The following is a 17,786-nucleotide window of genomic DNA, read 5'->3' on the forward strand; positions in this document are numbered from 1 at the left end:
GAATTTTAATGTGCTCAAAATAGAAGTCAAATCTTAAAGAAAAAAATGCAAATCTGAAGTATTTTAAGTGGTTTTAAAAAAAGTTGAGTGGCTCAAACATGAAAGGACACCTTTTGTTTCAGATCAGATGAAGATTTTATGTTTACCAGGATAAGCAACCTTGATTCGAAACGTCCTCTAACTTCAGCCTTCTAAGGATGGGCAGAGGACTTTGGCTCACCCAGGATCTTTCATCCATGCTTTACACAGAGAAACAGTAATACAGAGAATTTTAACTGAAAAAAAATTAAAAGTTCCCAGGAGCATTGACTTCCATCACAGGGTTTATTGTTCATTTCCTTTTGGCCAATTACTCTCTTCAGAAATATCTCTGGGATATTATGAAGACTAAGTGTTGAACCTGGGAGGTCGTTTCACTTGCAGCCTGTCGAGTATGTCTTTACATTGCTGGTTAACGACTTGTGAACTTCATTGTCAGATGCTGCTCTGCTACTTTGCATCTCCCAGTTGGTGGCTCTCTGCCATGAGCAGAGCAACTGCTGGGGTTTGAGGGTGCCTCTCGCCCTTGTGAAATTCAAGTTCATTCTTTTTCTGCTCCCCTCGCTTTCTCCCTGCAAATTTATGACTTGCTAACAAATGTGTTGCTCTTGATTCCCTCCTCTTCAGTGATCTTTAAGATCTCTCATTTCATAAGGAAGAGGCAGGTGGGTGATCTGCTTCCAAAAAAAAAAAAAAAAGAGTTTTCATAAGCATGGCTTGTGTCTTAAGGCTGCCTATATATCTGTCCAATATCTGGTGACTTAATTCAGTCTTTTTTTGTCAAATTACGTAGCAGTAATTAACTGCCCTAACCAAAATATTTTTCTCAAGGTGCCCACGTTCCTGTGAGAGCCATAGGTTGTAGCCACACTTGCAGGCAGCATCCTTTCATTATTCTTCACACAAATTGAATATTTCCTCTGCTGGCCTTTATAGCTCTTCTCCAAACACTATCCACAATTAATGGAATATTCCTATAGCTCAACTATTCCTTCAAAAACCTCTGTTCAAACTTGTTATATCCTGAGAGGCTAATAGCATTTTTTGCACCTTTGCAAATTTTGGCTCAATCCCTCTTCCTGCCTCTGGGAAGAAAATAAGTTTTAAGGGCTTCTGATTTTCCTTTGAAGACAAATGAGGAAACTCAGGACTAGAAGTTACCAGGAGCATTCCTGAGCCTTGCCCTCTGCTTTCACAGGCTCATGATGACATTTATAATCATACTGATTTCCATTTAAAAACTGATTGATCTGTTAGGCTTGTTTACCCTCCTTGCATCTGCCAGGAGGCTGCTCCAGAAACTTTCCTCTCTGGCACTTCAGGAGGTAATGATGAACAGGTGGGGTGGGCCTTTAGCAGAAGCCACCCACATCCGAGCAGCACCATGGCTGTGACTCAGTGCCAGCAAGGCCAGCATTGTCCCCCTGCTCCTGTCACCAGAGCTGGTCCCCTGCGGCGGCACAGGGGCTGCATTGTGCTGATCTGGCATCTGGGAAATCAATAGCACTGGGGGTGGAAGGAATTACAGCACGTTTCTAGTAATTGTGCAAATGCGAATTTATTACTCCAAAATTTTCTCTAATATAAATCCAGTGAGGTCAATAGAGTTAGAGCAAAACTGGCCGTTCTGCTTCATCTGTTACGCTTGTTTTTATAAAGATGGATAGCAGCTGTTAAGAGAAAGGAACTTTCAAATGCCTGGAAACACACTAACCTGGGAAATGAGCTGCAAGGATGCCAGGAATCACTCTTTGTGCAGATGGGTATTCTGCCTAACCACAGCCATCAGCATTGCCAAAAGCCTTCACCATCATGAACTGCTACAGCTCCATCAGAAGCACTGATTAACAGGAGCAGAGGGTCCTGCCTTTTGGTTAAAACATGCCAGCTTGTTTTAACAAGGAGGAATTTCCAATTTTGGCAAGTAACATCATCTCCCTACATCAAGGTCTTGCTAACCAGCAGCTGCCCTTTTCAGGGATTGTGTAAGGTTTTCTGTAGTTTCTGGAGTTTGCTCCTAAAATCTTCTGTTGCTTTTGCTACCTTTTTAAGAGTTACACAAAAGAATTGTTTTCCTTAAGAAATCCTTAGCTTGTGCACAGATAAACCCAGACTGTAAAGGTTAATGTTGCCTCATCACTGCTGAAGTGAAACCAGATATTTTAAAAGCCATTCTGCAGAATCATCTTGTATCTTTTAGGGGGAGAAGTAAACTGTTACTGATTATAATAAGATTTTGGAATATGCTTCTGGAATTTTTTAATTCACCAGATATGATGCTCTCTTTTCTTCCATAACCATTGTGGTTTATCATCAGACAGTTACCCAAAAAAGTTGGGGTTTGTTCAGAAAAAAAGACTAGTGAAAAACTATTAAAGCATCAAAACATCTGTATAAACTTCTGTCAAGACATGAAGAGCTTTTACAAATAGCTAGGATAAAAATATGATGTATTAAGGCTTTTCTTTCTTCCTTAAGGTCTTTTAATTGTCTCTCAGGAAAGTGTGTTACTTCAGTGCCTTTTCCCATTTGCAATGGTGTCAGCAAACCATCAGCCAGAGAAGCCAGGTGTCTGAAATCATCTCCAGAGACCACTCTGTGTAGAAATACCCAGCAGTAGGGAATTGCCTCGATGACCAAGGCTGTATTCAGCTCATCTAGCTTTATTAATCTGCTGACAGCCTGCCACTTCCCACTGGCATCAGTGAGCAAGCGAGGTAAGCTGCAGCTTAATTAATGGCCAGTCTAGATGCCTTCTTCAAAGACTGACTGAGATAGACACTGGTCTTGCCCAACTGAAATGCCAACTCAGTTTAAGTGTTCCTGCAACCTCCCTGGTCAGGCAGTTTATACAAATTTGGTATGTTTGAATACATTGTGCAGAAGGATGTTCGGGCATCCTAAACACAAACCATGTGCAACGTATGTACTTGTGGGGCAGATATCTGCCAAAAGTCAAAGCCTTTAGCAGGATGAGAAGATATTCCTCTCCCTTGCTGATTTGAAATAGCTTTAGCTTGTATGAAACACAGACTCATGGGACTGGAAATATCTCTGGCCTTAGGCTGTATCAAAACATGTGTGACAGAGATTCGAATGGACTTAGATGCAAGTCACGTAAGGTCAAGTTTCCATTTAAGAACCATTTGCATTAGCAGCCCTACCACTGTGTAACACAGAGGAAGAGACACTAACGATATTTAGCAGATTAACATGGACAACAGCTATTTGCCACATCCTCAGGAATAAACACAGATGAACTCATAATGAAGCTGTGCTTCTAATCCCTCCTCGTTGTGCAGGGTTTTTATAGAGGTTCACACAACATGCCTCACTGGGGAGTGAGATTTGAGATCTAGTTTGGCCATACTCAGTATGGCAGAGAATACACAATCTGCGTCTGTCAAGCTCACCCAACACAGATACAATTGCAATTCCTCGTGCATTTTGGTGAATGAGCAGTTCATACCTGTCTGAAAGCCATGCCAGCATGTTCAGCCAGGCTCAGGTTCCTTGTTGAAAAATGGTCCCAGCAGAAAATATTCAGCCCTTACACCCATGTGGGGGTAACCTCAGCTCCCTTGACAGAAGCAGATGGGAGGTCCATGTGCTGCTATGTCAGAAATGTCTGTCATTCTCCTGTTTCTCCTCTGTCCTGTGTCTTAGGTTATCAGGCGTGCTCCTCTTGATGCCAGTTAAAACGTAGGTGTCAAACACAGAAGGCACGTTCATTTATAACTACACAGACTATAATTATATGTAGTCTAGGGCTTGTTTCCCAAACTAGGAAGAAGGAAAAATGGGTTAGGTGGGTGTGAGTAAAGTAGCAAGCAAGAACATGTTTTTTAGAGGTTATGAAACTACCTTGATCTCCCAGTGTCAGAACTGCTGGCTAAGAACAAACTGGAAAACTGTGTGCAGTCTAAGAGTCGAGACAAAAACAAGGGAATTGGGAACTGACAAGGGTGTAGTAACGAGTTCCTGACTGAGCCTGGGAACTTAGTATTGCAAGGAAAAATGGAGGAGAAATATGAGGTGACCACCACAGCTTATTTGCAGAAAGATAAATGCCAGCTTGGGATTACAAGGTGAGATATTTCAGCGAGAGATGGGGACTTTAATGTCACTGCATGAAGCATCAGTGAGACCTCCTCCCATTTGATACTCTAACTACTTTTGGTCATCTATATGCACTTTAATTGAAACCAGAGCAGATGGAGGGAAGAGGTCTGAGGTGAACTGATAGTCATTTAGGAAAGAAGATTGAAAAGCCAGTCCTGTGTAGCTCAAGGGGTAAAAGGAGACAGGAACCATCTCCACAAAAATACTTGAGTAATGAGCAGTGAGCAAAACAGCTACCGAAATGGAAGTCAGTGCTGGTGCCAGAACATGTGGGAATAAACTGGTGATGGAAATGACATGAAGGTTCCTGATCATCAGGGGCACAGACAACCTGGGAGAATATCACAGAAGGAATAACAGTAGAAAACACAAAATTGTTTTAAGTTGGAGGATGGTCTTTTCATGAAAAAGACCATAAACAACATTGTTCCTTGCACAGCAGAGAAGTGGGCTCTGTGATCCAGGCTCCTCCTGTGCATCTAGCTCTAAATTGCCTAATGAGAATAGAACAGCAGCAAACCAAAGCCTTCGGCCACTTGTTACTGGAGATCTGTGGAATATTTTCACAGCAGCTGTAATGCCAGAAGCTCCAGTGTCCTGGCTAAACACCAGGACATTCCTCTGCTATTGAAGTCCCCCCCGCGGTTTCACTTAGTAATGCTACTCTTTGCTCCCAGTCCAAAAATTGTGGAACAATGCTGCCTTTTTGGGCTTTAAAGATGTTTTCTATTTACTGAATTGCTCTTCAGACTGTAGTATAATTCACTCTAGGGTGTAACTGTGTTGTATTTTAACCTGCACAGAAATAGCATGTGCAAGTGTGGAGAGAGGATGGGAGAAAAAATAGCAGTATAAAAATATCCTTATGACAGCACTGAGCCCAAGTGAGCAATATTACCCTTATTTTACATTAGAGAATTCCTGATCCTTTTAATCTATAAGCAAAAAAGGTTTGAAACCTTTGTCACGAAAACACAATAAACAGGTGTGATTTGGGGCTTTGCTATCAGCTGTAGCTTTTAAACAGTCTCTGGAAACTTGATCTTGAATCTTACTTCATGACCCTTTCAAAGAAGTATAAAGTTGAATTCTGGCTTTTTGTCAAAATCAGAAGAAGTTAATAACTGTGGCCTAAAGATCTTAATAGGCACTGGCAGGCTTGGAGTTTGGAATGGTATGAATTTCCCAGGGTGTAAGTGTCGATGACTGTTAACCTGCATTACTTGTATTGCAACAGTGCTTGGATCCTCCCAAACAAGAATAATGACATGTCCTATCCCAGATCTATATCTGTGGACAGCAGATATTACGTAGAACAAGGAACCATTATTGTTATTTAATTCTTGCAATCACCAGAGCAGCTGAGCTACTCCCACAGCTGCATTAAATATCACGACTAAAATATGCAACCCTTTTGTTATTTCATCTTCTATGAGAAAAGTGGACTGTCATATTTCAACAGATAATTTTAAGCACATATTTCTGAGTAAGTATGTTGGAAATACAGCTCACAAAATGTGCCCTGTTATTCCAGTTTTGCCTACATTCAGTAATACTACCTAAAGTAGCTCCAGACAAGATAGTTTGGGTCCTGGAGCTGTGCAGTAGCATGGAGCAAAATACAGACTAATCTGCCCTAAGAGTGGGGTAAATTAGTCTACACAGAGCTCTGCCTTAAAAAGTTACTTTAATGTTTGGATGGAATTGGGTTAGAGATGTCTTGAGTAGAGCTGATTCTAAGCACAAGCCAAGTAGGCAGATTTTCAAGGGCATTCACCACCAGGACATGAAAGCTGCTGAGATAAGAAACTTTCTGCCTGAATTTGCTGTGCCAGAACCCTGTGAAGGGAAGGAGAGAGAGGTACAGGAGAAAGAGTAGCTCTTGCTGGAGCTGCAGGAGCAGCACTGGCCTCATACTGCAGCTCCTTCACAGCCTGTGGCATAGCCAGGCTGCAGCCACTCTTCCTCAGGATAGAGGAACTTCAGGTGTGCCCACCTTGGTGAGCTGGCGTGAGCTGATGAGGGCAAGGACCCCCCCGTTCCCAGCAACCACGAGTGCAGTGGTGCCTCATATGGCCTTGCAGAGAAAATGGGGAGATGACTGATAGCAATGGCTATGAGAGGTTGTGCCAGATGCTCTGGCCAGACCCTGCTCTCTAGAATAGGTTTGTTGCAGAGGAGCTTCACATGGTGGAGTGAAATCTGGTCTCCTAGATATCCTGGATTCACCTTCTGGGGATAACTGAAGTACTGAACTTGATCCAAGTGTTGTAGCCAATAGTGCTAAGAAGCTCTGCAGCACTTTGAGCAGACAGGAGTCTCCTTAGCACTAAAGACTTTTTGTCCAGCCATATAATTTTGCTGTCAGCCTGACAAGAGGTGATAAAAGTACCAATAAGGGCAGGTCACTCACTGCCAGGATGGAAGAGACTCCACGCCAACTTGAGAGGAGAACGAGCTTTCCTCATGGACAAGAGCAAGGGCACTCCTGCACTAGGGGCTACACTGATTATCTCCAGCCACATTCTTCAGGAGCAGGTGCTAGCCCAAATCTGTGCAGATTCTTATTCCGCTCCCAAGACTCACTGACATTGCCCTTGCAGCCTGTTTCAGGTGCTCACTCCTCGTCCATCAACAATTTCAGCCTCAGCTGGGCTGCATCTGTGGCAGGGATACAGCAAAAATAGGTGCCACTTCTCTGGGATGAGGTGGCATCAAAGCGCCCGGGTTGCCAGCTCTCTCCAACGAGCCCAGGCAGGAAACTCCTGTAAGGGAATCCCAGCACATGAGAGGGGAGAAGGAGAAACTTTATTTTCCCGGGGGGCAGGCAGCCCGCAGAGCGCGCAGTGGCTGCGGCATGGGCACCATGCACACGGCCGGCCCCCTGCTCCCGGCTGCAGGCAACTCCCGCCGGCAGGACGGCTCCGGCCAGGAGAGGGAGCCGTGGCCCCGCACACCCCGCCTCGCACCCGCCTCCTCCGGCCGGACCCCGCTAACTGCGAGAGGGACGGCGCGGCCGCTTCCTTCTCACTCAGCGCCCTCCGGCTCCGATCCCGCTTCCCCGGAGCGACCCGTCGGGGGCGGGGGGACCCTCCCCGTGCGCCTACGGAGCGCGGCCGCGGGGAAAGGGGCGGGCAGGGCGGAGCGGAGCCGCGGGACGCGGATCGGGGAGGGCGAAGAGGTAGAAGAAGAAGAGGAGGAGAAGGACGAGGAGGAAGAGGAGAGTGCGCCGCAGGGCACAGCTGTGCACTCCCCGCGTCCCCAGGTGAGCCGCGGAACGTGGGGATGGGCGGGGACACCCCGTTCCTGTAGGCGTGGGCAGGGACAGGGATGGGGCCCGGACACGCCCCGCCCTGGCCGTGAACTTCCCCGCACGCGAAGGGAAAGTTTGTGTCGGAGCAGGAGGTTTCCAGCCCCGGCGCGGGGTGAGGCGGGCGGTGGTGGCGGCGGCCGCCGCTGCAGCAGCCCCCGTAGCAGCCCCCGCTCCTCGGCTGGCACGGGGGAGAAAATAAGAAAGAAAGAAGAGGAAGCTCTCGGGAGAGCCCGAGGAGCAGTGCTCGGGGCCCTGGGCAAGGACGGGTCGGCACGGTGAGAGCGAGGTGCGGGGATGGGGGAAGCGGGGCGGAGGGGGCGGCGGGCGCGGCGGTGCCGGTGCCACCGCGGGGCCGGGGACCCCCGCGCACCCTCGGGGGACCCTCCGCGATCCCTCGGGAAGGAGCCTGTGTGTGTGCGGGAGGCGAGCCGAGCTGCGGGACCGCGGATTGTGTATCCGGCGCTCCTGCTGGCCATACCTCCGGTCTCCCAAAATTCGGAGTGGTTTCCTTAAATTCGCTCCTTTGGGCCAGGGAAATCTAGATATTCCTGGCTGGAGCTCTTACACGCACTGATGAATTCAACTTTCATTTTTTATCATATGTATTGCAAATGTGGGAGCCTCTGATACCTGCTCTCCTCTCCTGTAAAACACATATCTGAAAAGGAAGCGGGGAGAGGAAGGGGTCAGGCTTAAGCCACAGCAGGGAAATAAAGTGGAAGAGACATGTCCAAGAAAACCGACTGGAAGCGATTAAATACTGCCAGCAAGATGGCCTTTGCTGTGTGTTTGTTGGGAACAGATGCCCCCTTATTAGAAGCATTTTTGGGAGGTTACCTGGAGGGAAACTGCATGGTGGGAATTATTTCCTGAAAAAGAAGGTGGGAAAAAAGGAAACTGTCAGGGCTTCACTGTTTCAGGTGTCCCTTTTCTGTGCCAGTGTTGCTTTCCCCCCGGTACAGTGCTTGTTCCTTAGCTGGGGCTGATTTCTTGGGGTTTCTACTGTGCTTGGCACAACAGAATCCCGATCTCGGGGCCTTAGAATGTTACAGTAAAATGGATTATAAATGCACTCTTACATGCACACTCTCTCTTTCCGTCTTAACCTCTGCTTTGTGAATAGCTGATTATAATGCTTGGATAAAATTCTGGTTTGCTTTACTGATTTTTTTTTTCTTATAAAATGATGGCTTTTGTTCCATGCATTCGGTTTTGTTGTCCTAGCAGAGGCTTTTTACTTCTGGATTTGAGAGATTGCAGCAAGCTCCTTATATTTTTCAAAAAAATATCTCCTTTGTGATTAAAAAGTATTATTTTCCTGACACTCTGTTTTTAACAGTGCCTCTTTTGGGTAAGAAGAACTTGCACTTCCATATCTAGAAGGATTGTGGGGTATTATTTATTAACTGTACCGTGCAGGGTCCATATCTCATAACTTAGAGGGTCATTTATAACAGGTTGCTTTTGGCAGCTCTGGAAGATTTACTTGTGTTCCTTGCAGGAAAGGCATCCCTTGTTTGCATGGAGAGCATCACTCCAGCCCAAGGGCTCTCTGGTGGGCAGGCTTGGTGCTGCAAAAGGTCCTGCTTTCTACCTCCATTGCCTGCCTCTGGTGAGCAGGAGAGGGCAAGCAGAGAGGATTAAGCTCTAATACCTAGATATTTTCCTTCCCTGGAAATAGGTGTGGTGTTGTTGGTGTCCCTGGGAACACTTTCTCTGTAAGAGCAGTTAAGGATGCAGGATAATGAGGGACATGGAGAGTAAGACTGTGAGGACTTGAGGTGGTGGAAGCATGCAGGGCACTGAAGTGACAGGAAACATTAAGCTGGTAAGTTGGGAGCTGCTGCATGGGGGCTGTGGGGTGAGAGGTTATGTTTCTTGTGCAGTGCCTCTGTGCAAGGCAGAGGGCAGGTCTGCACTCTCACAGCCCTGTGACTTGCTTTCCATGTCTCTGGTTGTAGCTTGAGTTCCAAGTGTCTACATATTATATAGGAATAGCAGTGCTTGCTCATGTCTGTCCATGCCTCCCCAGAGTCCAGAAGGTCCTCTGGTCCCTCCAGAGTCTGTAAGGAAAGCTTGTGTCTGAACACATCTAGGCTCTCTCCTTCCAGACTCTGTGGCTCTGTGCAGGTATTCTGCATCTAAAACATTAGGGAGTGTGCAGCGGGGATAAGTACTGTGTTGGTCTGGGCTCCAGCAGACTCATACCCTTGGTCAGGTAGTGCTACCCCAAAGTATCTGGCAGGAACATATAGGTAAGAGAGACTTCAGAGAGTAGGGAGGGTGATGTGGCAGCAGGTTGGATGGTGCCTGGATACATGAAGGTATGGGAAGTGCCTCATTGCTGGCCTCAGTGCTGTGATTTTAAGCTCTGAAATATTCATATAGGAAGAACAAGGCAGAGAGAGTTTGTCCCAGCTTTATTCCTTCAAGACCTGCATGAACCAGATGCCAGCTCTAAGGAGGAACCGTGACACTTTTTCAGAATAAAAGGCCAGAACTTGTGTTTTTATTCCTTCTTCTCACTTATTGTTATGTTTGGATTTCTTTGTTGGTTATTCTGGCAGGCACATGATTCATATTCCTTTCCCCATCTGTCCTGGGTCCCCTACTCTTGTCAAGTGACCTCTCATTTCAGCAAGACTGACTTGTAAAAACTTGCCATGGAGGTAACCCTTGTGGCTGGTGGTGTGGGAGAGATGCCCCAGCTTGATTCTCAGAGGACAGGTTGCATTAGCCAGGTGGACAGTCAGGAAGAAGATATCAGCATGTGAGTGCACTCATGTCTTTTTTTTTTTTTTCATCATACAGTAATGGGGAATGCTTCAGGAATAAAAATAGATATATGGAAAAGCCTGTATAAGCTGAAATCTGTGAACAGCGCCACGTTATCTGGGAACTGAAACACATTCTACAGTGGATCTCACAATTCAGACATTGCCTGCTCTCCTCCTTCCTCCCCAGCCTTTCTCTTGACACAGCTCATGGATTTCACTGCCCCAGCAGCAGGGCCAAGAGCTGTCTCCTCTGATGCAGCCTGGGCTGGTAGCATCTCTGTACCTGGTGTGTGAGAGCTGGTGCTCCTCCGGCTGTGCAAAGTGGGACAAATGCAAAGGCAGAAGGAAGGCAAAGCTGGCTGTCAGGTTTGCCACACTGACCCCTTCTCCACACCAATTCTGCACCCTGTGTGTAGCTTGGGGGCCCATGTGCAGGTGGGTTTTTTCCCCCCCGTGGTTTGTAACTGCTTTGTTCTGCTTTGCCGTCACCAAAACGTGTGGCTGAGCTTCAGTCAGTGCTAAACTGGAACAAAACAGCTTTTCCTTTTGGAGGTATTTTAGGATTTCTCCCCCCACCCCAATGTTTTTGCAAAGCAGAAGGCTAATCTTCCATTCCTCAGCCACAGTGTTGGTATGTGTAGGGCTTTGGCACGAGACTGAGCCAGATGTATGTTTGGCGAGAGTGTAGGAAGGGAACTGATTTGGGGAAATTACTTCAAATGGTGCCTACACTTCGGGGAATTGTGATCTTGGCCAGTGTGTTTGCTGTGTTCAGCCTCAGAGGTCCCAATAAGACACATGCACAGAACATGATACTCTTAAATTCAGTGTCTTATTTGACAGAAAATAAAATACAGGAACATGAACATACAAGTGTATGTATTTTGTTATAGGGTTCCCTAAAAATAGTTGCTTGTAAAAACAGAATTTCTACTGCAAGTGAAGAATTGTATCTTTAGTCAGTCCGTTGTTAATTTAACAACTCTCAGTTTCATCAAACGGGGATATATCCCCAGGAATTCCTCTGACACAGGTGTCCCCTGAGTCTGGATGATTATATTCCAATTACAATTTAAAGAAAACTACATCAAGGATAATTGGCTAAAGATAGAAGTATCTGAGAGCGTTAGGGAAAGAGAAGAAAAGAGTGTGAGAGCTTCCCTTTCTCATATGAGTAAATGAGAATTATTCCATCCTTACCTTTTGCAGTGAGTGGAGTCAAGGTTAGGTTCTTGGAGTTTGGATCCTTCTTGCTGTCTTTCCCTCTTTCTTTCCTTCTACGCCCTCACTTGTTATGTGTTGACTCTATATTTATATGAAAAGGTTACGTTGTTTCTTATGGAGTCCTTTTACATTTACATGTGTTAACAAAAAGGGACTGTTAACTTAAATGCTCTGTTTGTAGCAGAGAAGAAGAGATTGCCATGAATCCTGGGCTGAACAGGGGAAGTGGTAGGTGGTTCCTTCTGGGAACACCAGGGAGGTGCTAGGGAGCCATTACCTTGGAAATTCCACTCAGAGTAGGACCATCCAGCTCTTCCCAGCTCTCTCTTGGTGTCCCCAGAAAAAGACCTATTATCATTCCTGGAAGGAAAACTGAACGGTCTAGCATTCCCATCCCATGTCTGTCATGGGTATTGGGATCCTTGAGCTGGCATGGCAGAGTTTCCAGTTGGTTCAGAAGCATTTGAGACTGCTCTTAAGCCTGCTCACTCTTTTTTTTTTTTTTTTTTTTTTTTTTTTGTTGCTAGCAGCTTGCTTAGGCATGGCTGGGCAAGCTTTGCTCTTTAACCCTTACAGCTTTGGATCTGGCCTTCATCTTGAGCCAGTGTGGCCATGGGTCAGTGCATTGTCTGGGTGCAAGTGGGGAGCCCTCTGGTGCAACCTGGCAGTACCACAGTAAGAGGCTGGTTGTGGGCTCCACATGCAGCTCCAGCTTTGTCGTACAACTGAAAGACAAAGATACAGCATGAATCATGCACTTACACGAATTCTTAAGAGGCCTCTTCAGCTTTACTAATCCGAAGTGTTATGAGAATTAGAAGAGGACTTAAAAAAAAAAAAAAAGGTAAAAAGAAAAAAAAAAGTAAGTTTTAATACCTCTCCCTTTATCTGGAAAAGCTGCTGGGTTTGATTATTTGGTTGTGTGTTTGTTTGTTTTCCTCACTGTTTTGCTTAATCCCTTCTGTGACTGAAATAAAAGTGACATGGAGTATCTTGCCTCCCTTAGGCCTGATGCTGTCCATTTATAGGGATGTGAGATTTTTTAGATATTCAGAGGATGATTCTTAGATATTTGATCAACTTGTGTGTAAAAGCTTGCAAAACAGTGACCTAAATGTTTATACTGAGTACTGCCAGGATGCTGTGGAGCTGTTTAACTATATATTTATAACAATTATCCTACTTGGCGAGAAAGATATGTTTTCTTCTCGGAGGAAATTTTTGCCTTTTTTTTTCCTTTTTCTGCTCATGATTTGTGGTTATAGTTGCCTTTCTCTGTCATTTTACCTTTTGTGTTAGATGTAAATAAAGAGCTAATTACAGTTAATCTCAGTGCAAAGGAATGAAATTTTAAAGAGTGAAAAATAACTCCCATCTGTTGGTTTTGCAGTAACATTTTGGGGTTTGCCGTCTACTTGGAAGGATGCCAACAGTTATCTTGCTCAATTTAAAGTTTTCTTTGCACTATTTAAACTGGATTTTTAATAATTTAAAAAACAAACAGAAGTGGAAAAAGCTTTTCAAATTATGTTTGGCCACATTCTTAATGTGGTGGTTGCTAAAATGTGAACAGCTCTAACTGAAATGAGTTGAAATCCCACTACCAAATTCTATAGGAACATGATTAAGACCTTCTGGAAAAGCATCTATTTTTCATAGTACTATACTGCATTTCTGTGTTTTCCCTCTGCTGAGGCTCCATGTGCCTGACTAAGCAGCCTCAAAATGACTTGTTCCAAGGGAACTGTTGCTTAAGTAGTTACTATTTAAGACAGACTCAGGACCTGAGTTTTATATGATGGGTAGGTGAGACATTTAGCCCCATCAGCTCCACTGACTGTTGAGCTCAGGGAATAAATCTATACTTTGCACTCATATGTTATCTTTCATCTCAGCATCTCTGAGCACTTTAGAGACATTAAGATGCGCAGCTGTGGTGTGAGGTGGCGAGAGGCTGTTATAAATGTGACTGGGGAAACAGAGGCACAAATTTCAGAAGCCTCTACTAATGCACTCAGTTCAGGGAACAGCCATTTATTTAAAAGTTCTCTAATGCTTGGATATCAGGGAGGCACTACAATTTTTCCTGCACTGCTTTTGGTGACTGATGCCTACATGTAGATTTCACGTACATTAACAGAAACTTGTATTTCTACCCTTAACTAGCAGACTGCTTTAAAATCTTCAGCCTTGGAGTCTTACAGGAGCATAGTAAATGGCAGAGTAAATAGTCCAAATTTCTAGTTATTTTTTCTGAGGTTAGTTTGCAATAAGTACGACGATCTCACCTCCCTCCCACCGTAGTACTATCCAGGGCCCCACCTACATAAGTTTGTTAGCAATCTGTTGAGTCAAAGCTCAGATCATTAGAAAATACTGATTTTGACAGTAAGAACCATGCAAATCCACTCTAATACAAATAATTGGATTTGTTCTGTTTGGAAATAGCTGCCTCCCCCCTCTTCCTTCAAGACACAGACAGTTTCCAGCCCTTGTTTCTAAGAAGGGGTCTTGGTAATGGGACAAGAATGTATATGTTGCTGCCCAGCTGGCAGGCTGTGGAGGTCTTGAGGCCACCCAACCTCTTTGAATGAACAGAGATGTGCTGCTGGATCCCAAAATGTGTTGCTGTAGTAAATTGTGCTGATTTCATTTGAGCCAGACAGGATTGATGTGTTGGGGTGACTGAACGACATGACAAAACTAAGATTCCACTGGAGTAACATCCCCACGGACTGGGATTCCCCATATCCATTCTCCTGAAAAAATAACTGCAGTCTCAGTGCAATTTACCTTTCTCCACCTTCCTTGTTCTCTCTCATGTTACTATGTGGAATTTAGGGAGGCTGTTTAATGCTGTCTTCTTGGGAGGTTGCACAAACATAGACACCCTGACTCAAGGTCATGGGGAGATGGAAATGTTTTTCTCCAGGCTTACTTTGTTTTCCTTTTGTCCCATTGCACAGGGGAGCTGCATCTTGCATTGCAGCGGTGCTGAATAGCCCTAGGTTGTGACTACCCAGGAAGGTAATGTTTCCCCCTTTATAAGCGTTTTTTCCCCCCTTGTCTGACAGGTGCAATGACTGTAGTTGCTGACACGAAGTGTCAAAGAGCAGGAGGGAAACTCAAACGAGCTTTCTGAAGACGCTTGGTGATTACTTCCTCTCAGTGCAGAGAAGTGAGCCAGCCCAGGGCCAGGGTCAGCACAGATTTCAGGATATTGAGACATCCACTTCCTGGCATTGAAAGTGTTCAGAAATTAAAATTGTTGAGGCTTTTCAGATTTTTGGCCCTTTGCAGCAGGGTTTTAGTGCACAGCAGTATTTCCTTGTGTCGCTGCTCCTTGTAGCCTTTGGAAATGTCAGCAGCGAATGTATTGCCTTTTGTTTGTCATTCAACTGGGGAAATGAATTCGTTGCCCTCATGAGATCAATCATATTCTCCCCAAATAATTAATATTGATGACAATCACAGCAGACTGCTGCCTGCAGCTCCATCTCAGCCTTCGCACTGTGTACATGCTGTGGGTCAGAGAGCAGACTTTCTCAAAGGAGGCTCCAGGACTTAAAAATCAGGGTGTTGTTGTTTGAAGGATGAATTTTGAGCTGCACTGCTGGGGTCAGTGCAGGCAGAGCCTGAGCAAGTTCCTTGTGATGGTGCAACTGAATATTTGCAGAAGGAAATGTTAGAGATGTGGGGAGCAAATCCAGTACACATCACAGGGGAAGGATTGTCTCATTATGTCTCTCTTTACCTCCTCTTTTTTTGTGTACCCAGCTTTTTCTAGTCCCCTTTGCAGAGTGCAGCTGTACTATGCTTACCAGGAAGGGGCAGTATGCAAATGAAAGCTGCTCTAATAGTCACCAGGAGGACTAAGTGGGGGGGTTGGGAATGTGGAGGGCTGGAAGGACCTCTGGAGAACTGTTTGTAAATGGGATGCTGTCCTGGGAGAAGCCAGTAGCTCCTGGGCTTTCTGTTTTAGTACTGCTTTAAATTTTGCCATGGATTGATGTGTAAAGTACACTTAGAACAGCCTGTCTGAGCTGCAGGACAGGGATAGAAGCATCTTGATGTCTTATTCTTGTTTGCTTTTACGTATAAGGCTAAATGGGATTAAATTAATGTGATTAATATAAGTACCGGTGTGGAAATGCTGTGTGGCCCGAACTTGAAAAATTCATCTGACTTGCTTTTACCCTTGAATATGTTGCTTATCCCAGCATACCAAGAGTCACTTGAGGAGATCCTTCTCTTATGCTGCGGGGAGAGCTGGGTCTTCCCCACTGGCAACAGCATGGGCAAACCTGCTGCGGTGCTGGAGACATTGCAGGCTGCCTGAGGAATTTGTGGCACTTCTGAAAAAGGAAGTGAAAGACAGTGATGATGTGCTCTGGAGCATGGTGGTGCTTGGAGGATTTTTGCCTGCTGTGTCCCTCTCTGGAGGAACAAGAAGAGGAAGATGTTGGCTGAATATAGAGCAGCCACTGTGGGAATCTGGTCTGCAAGCACTGAGGGCTGTAAGGGGAGGAGATGAAATGAAGGAGCAGGTATATATCTGGCAGCAAGGGCTTGAACTTAGGAAAATAAACTCTTGGAGTGTTTTTTGAGACTGAGACCCTCTTGCAGGTAGTGCTGGGCAGGGCTGGGTATAGCCCCTGGTGTGATGGTGGGGATATGGAGTGAGCAGAGCACCGGCTGTGCCAGGCTGGACTTATGAGGAGATACCACTCCTGGGAAAGCTGCTCTGGGGTTCAAGAGCAGCAGGCTGGTGGTATGAAAGGCAGTAAACCCAGCTGATAAACCTGCTCGAATCTGCACTGTATTCTCTGGATTTAGAGACTTGGGCAGAACTAACTTGGGGTTGCTGCTGTGCAATCTGTTGCACAATGTGGATGTGCTGCTGTGTCCGCCACAGCAGTGGAACAACCTCTTAGGGAGGATATTGAAGCTGCTTATATTGAAAAACCATTAAAAAGGTCAGGAGGCAGAATGTGTAAATTAAGTGCTCGTCAGATGTCTCCAGGTGCTCTGTGAGAACTAACTGGAATTTTTCCAGCAAGGGAGGAATCTCACTCTGGATTCCTTAAGTCTTCTCAACTTTGAGCTATGTTGATTGCAGCTTTCTTTTTTTCTGTGCAAAGATTAGTTTATCAGTTTATTTTGTGGTAGTGCAATATGTGGGTATTTCTCAGAACCCTCCTTTCACTATAACATTGCCATCTAAAATAGAAGCATTGTGTCTGGCTTCATGGAAGATCCCGGCTCTCTTTGAAGTTCTGTTGGAAACTTTTCATTCCCTGGCTATTCAGACTTAAAAAATAGACTATCTTGGCTGGATACCTTTTGCTTGAGCACAGAAGTGCTCTTGTAGCTTGGTGTTTGAACTGCTTGGTGGTCAGCATGTATGCATTTGTAGTCTGTGCTGTTTGATTTTATAGCTGTGGCTCTACCTGCCCCTCTTCAGCCCACTCCACAGATCTCTAGGTGGTAGCCCCAGCTGTTTATTTGTCTTGTCCAGGTGTGTATATTTTGTAGAGATGACAGATTACTGTGCTAGTTCATTTTTGATGTATGAAATGCAGTGTGCTCTGCCTGCTAAATAGCTGCCAGAGTATAATCAGCGGCACCCTTGCTTCCAGCAGAGCCAGTAAGATCTGTAGCATTTCTGCTTTGCCAAGTCCTGAGAGGACCCCAGGAGAACTGCAAAGAGAGGCAGGGTGTACTGAGTTTCTTTAGACATATTTTCAAACCACCTCTGCCTTTCCGCATGCCTAGATTGCACGTTTTTCCTTTTGAGAGGGAGAAAAATAGTTTCTTTGTCTGAATTCTGATTATTAGTATTAAATCCGTCGAGCCAAAAGGACACCAGGAGATGGTATCTAAATGTCAATAGCAAATCACAAATTCCCTGCCTGGCAATCGCTTCCATGTCCCAAACATTGGCACTGGCAGAGGCAAATCTTGCACTACCAAGGAAGCTCCCAGAAATGACTCACTGTGAATGAAAATCTCTGCAATTTTCCCCGAGCCTCTGAGCTTGAGGTGAGGCTGCTGCCTGCTCTGTCCTCAGGAGCTCTTGGTGCTTTCGGAGCATTGCTCATGCAGTTTGTGCTGCTCTGTTGAGGGAGGAATAGCTTGGGACCACCTCCTGTGGTGACTCTGGGGTGGCACACTGCTGGGTTCATTCCTCCCCATGTTGGGGATTTAGTGAAAATTAATTATTAAAAAGACATCAGACTGCAGCCCTTGGCCTGGATGGGCAGGCAGGAGGCCAGGGAGGGGCTGTGGTGGGTGACAGGCAAATGGAACCA

The 17,786-nt window shown here is 45.5% G+C and overlaps 1 protein-coding gene across 5 annotated transcripts in view; it reads left to right on the plus strand.

The window, feature by feature from the left end:
* Positions 1-5,273: 5,273 nt before the first annotated feature.
* IL1RAP (interleukin 1 receptor accessory protein) overlaps positions 5,274-17,786 on the plus strand; it is a 69,137-nt gene continuing 56,624 nt past the window's right edge. For 2 of the 5 annotated variants that reach the window (XM_032698220.1, XM_032698219.1), the window contains exon 1: positions 7,564-7,760. The gene's annotated coding sequence lies outside the window, so the exon portion shown is untranslated. Of the gene's footprint in view, positions 5,278-7,309; positions 7,427-7,559; positions 7,761-17,786 lie in introns of those variants that run through there. The other 3 variants (XM_032698217.1, XM_032698216.1, XM_032698218.1) reach the window with 3 other exon arrangements.

The sequence above is a fragment of the Chiroxiphia lanceolata genome, chromosome 10 (genome assembly GCF_009829145.1).
Source record: "Chiroxiphia lanceolata isolate bChiLan1 chromosome 10, bChiLan1.pri, whole genome shotgun sequence".
Taxonomy (NCBI): domain Eukaryota; kingdom Metazoa; phylum Chordata; class Aves; order Passeriformes; family Pipridae; genus Chiroxiphia; species Chiroxiphia lanceolata.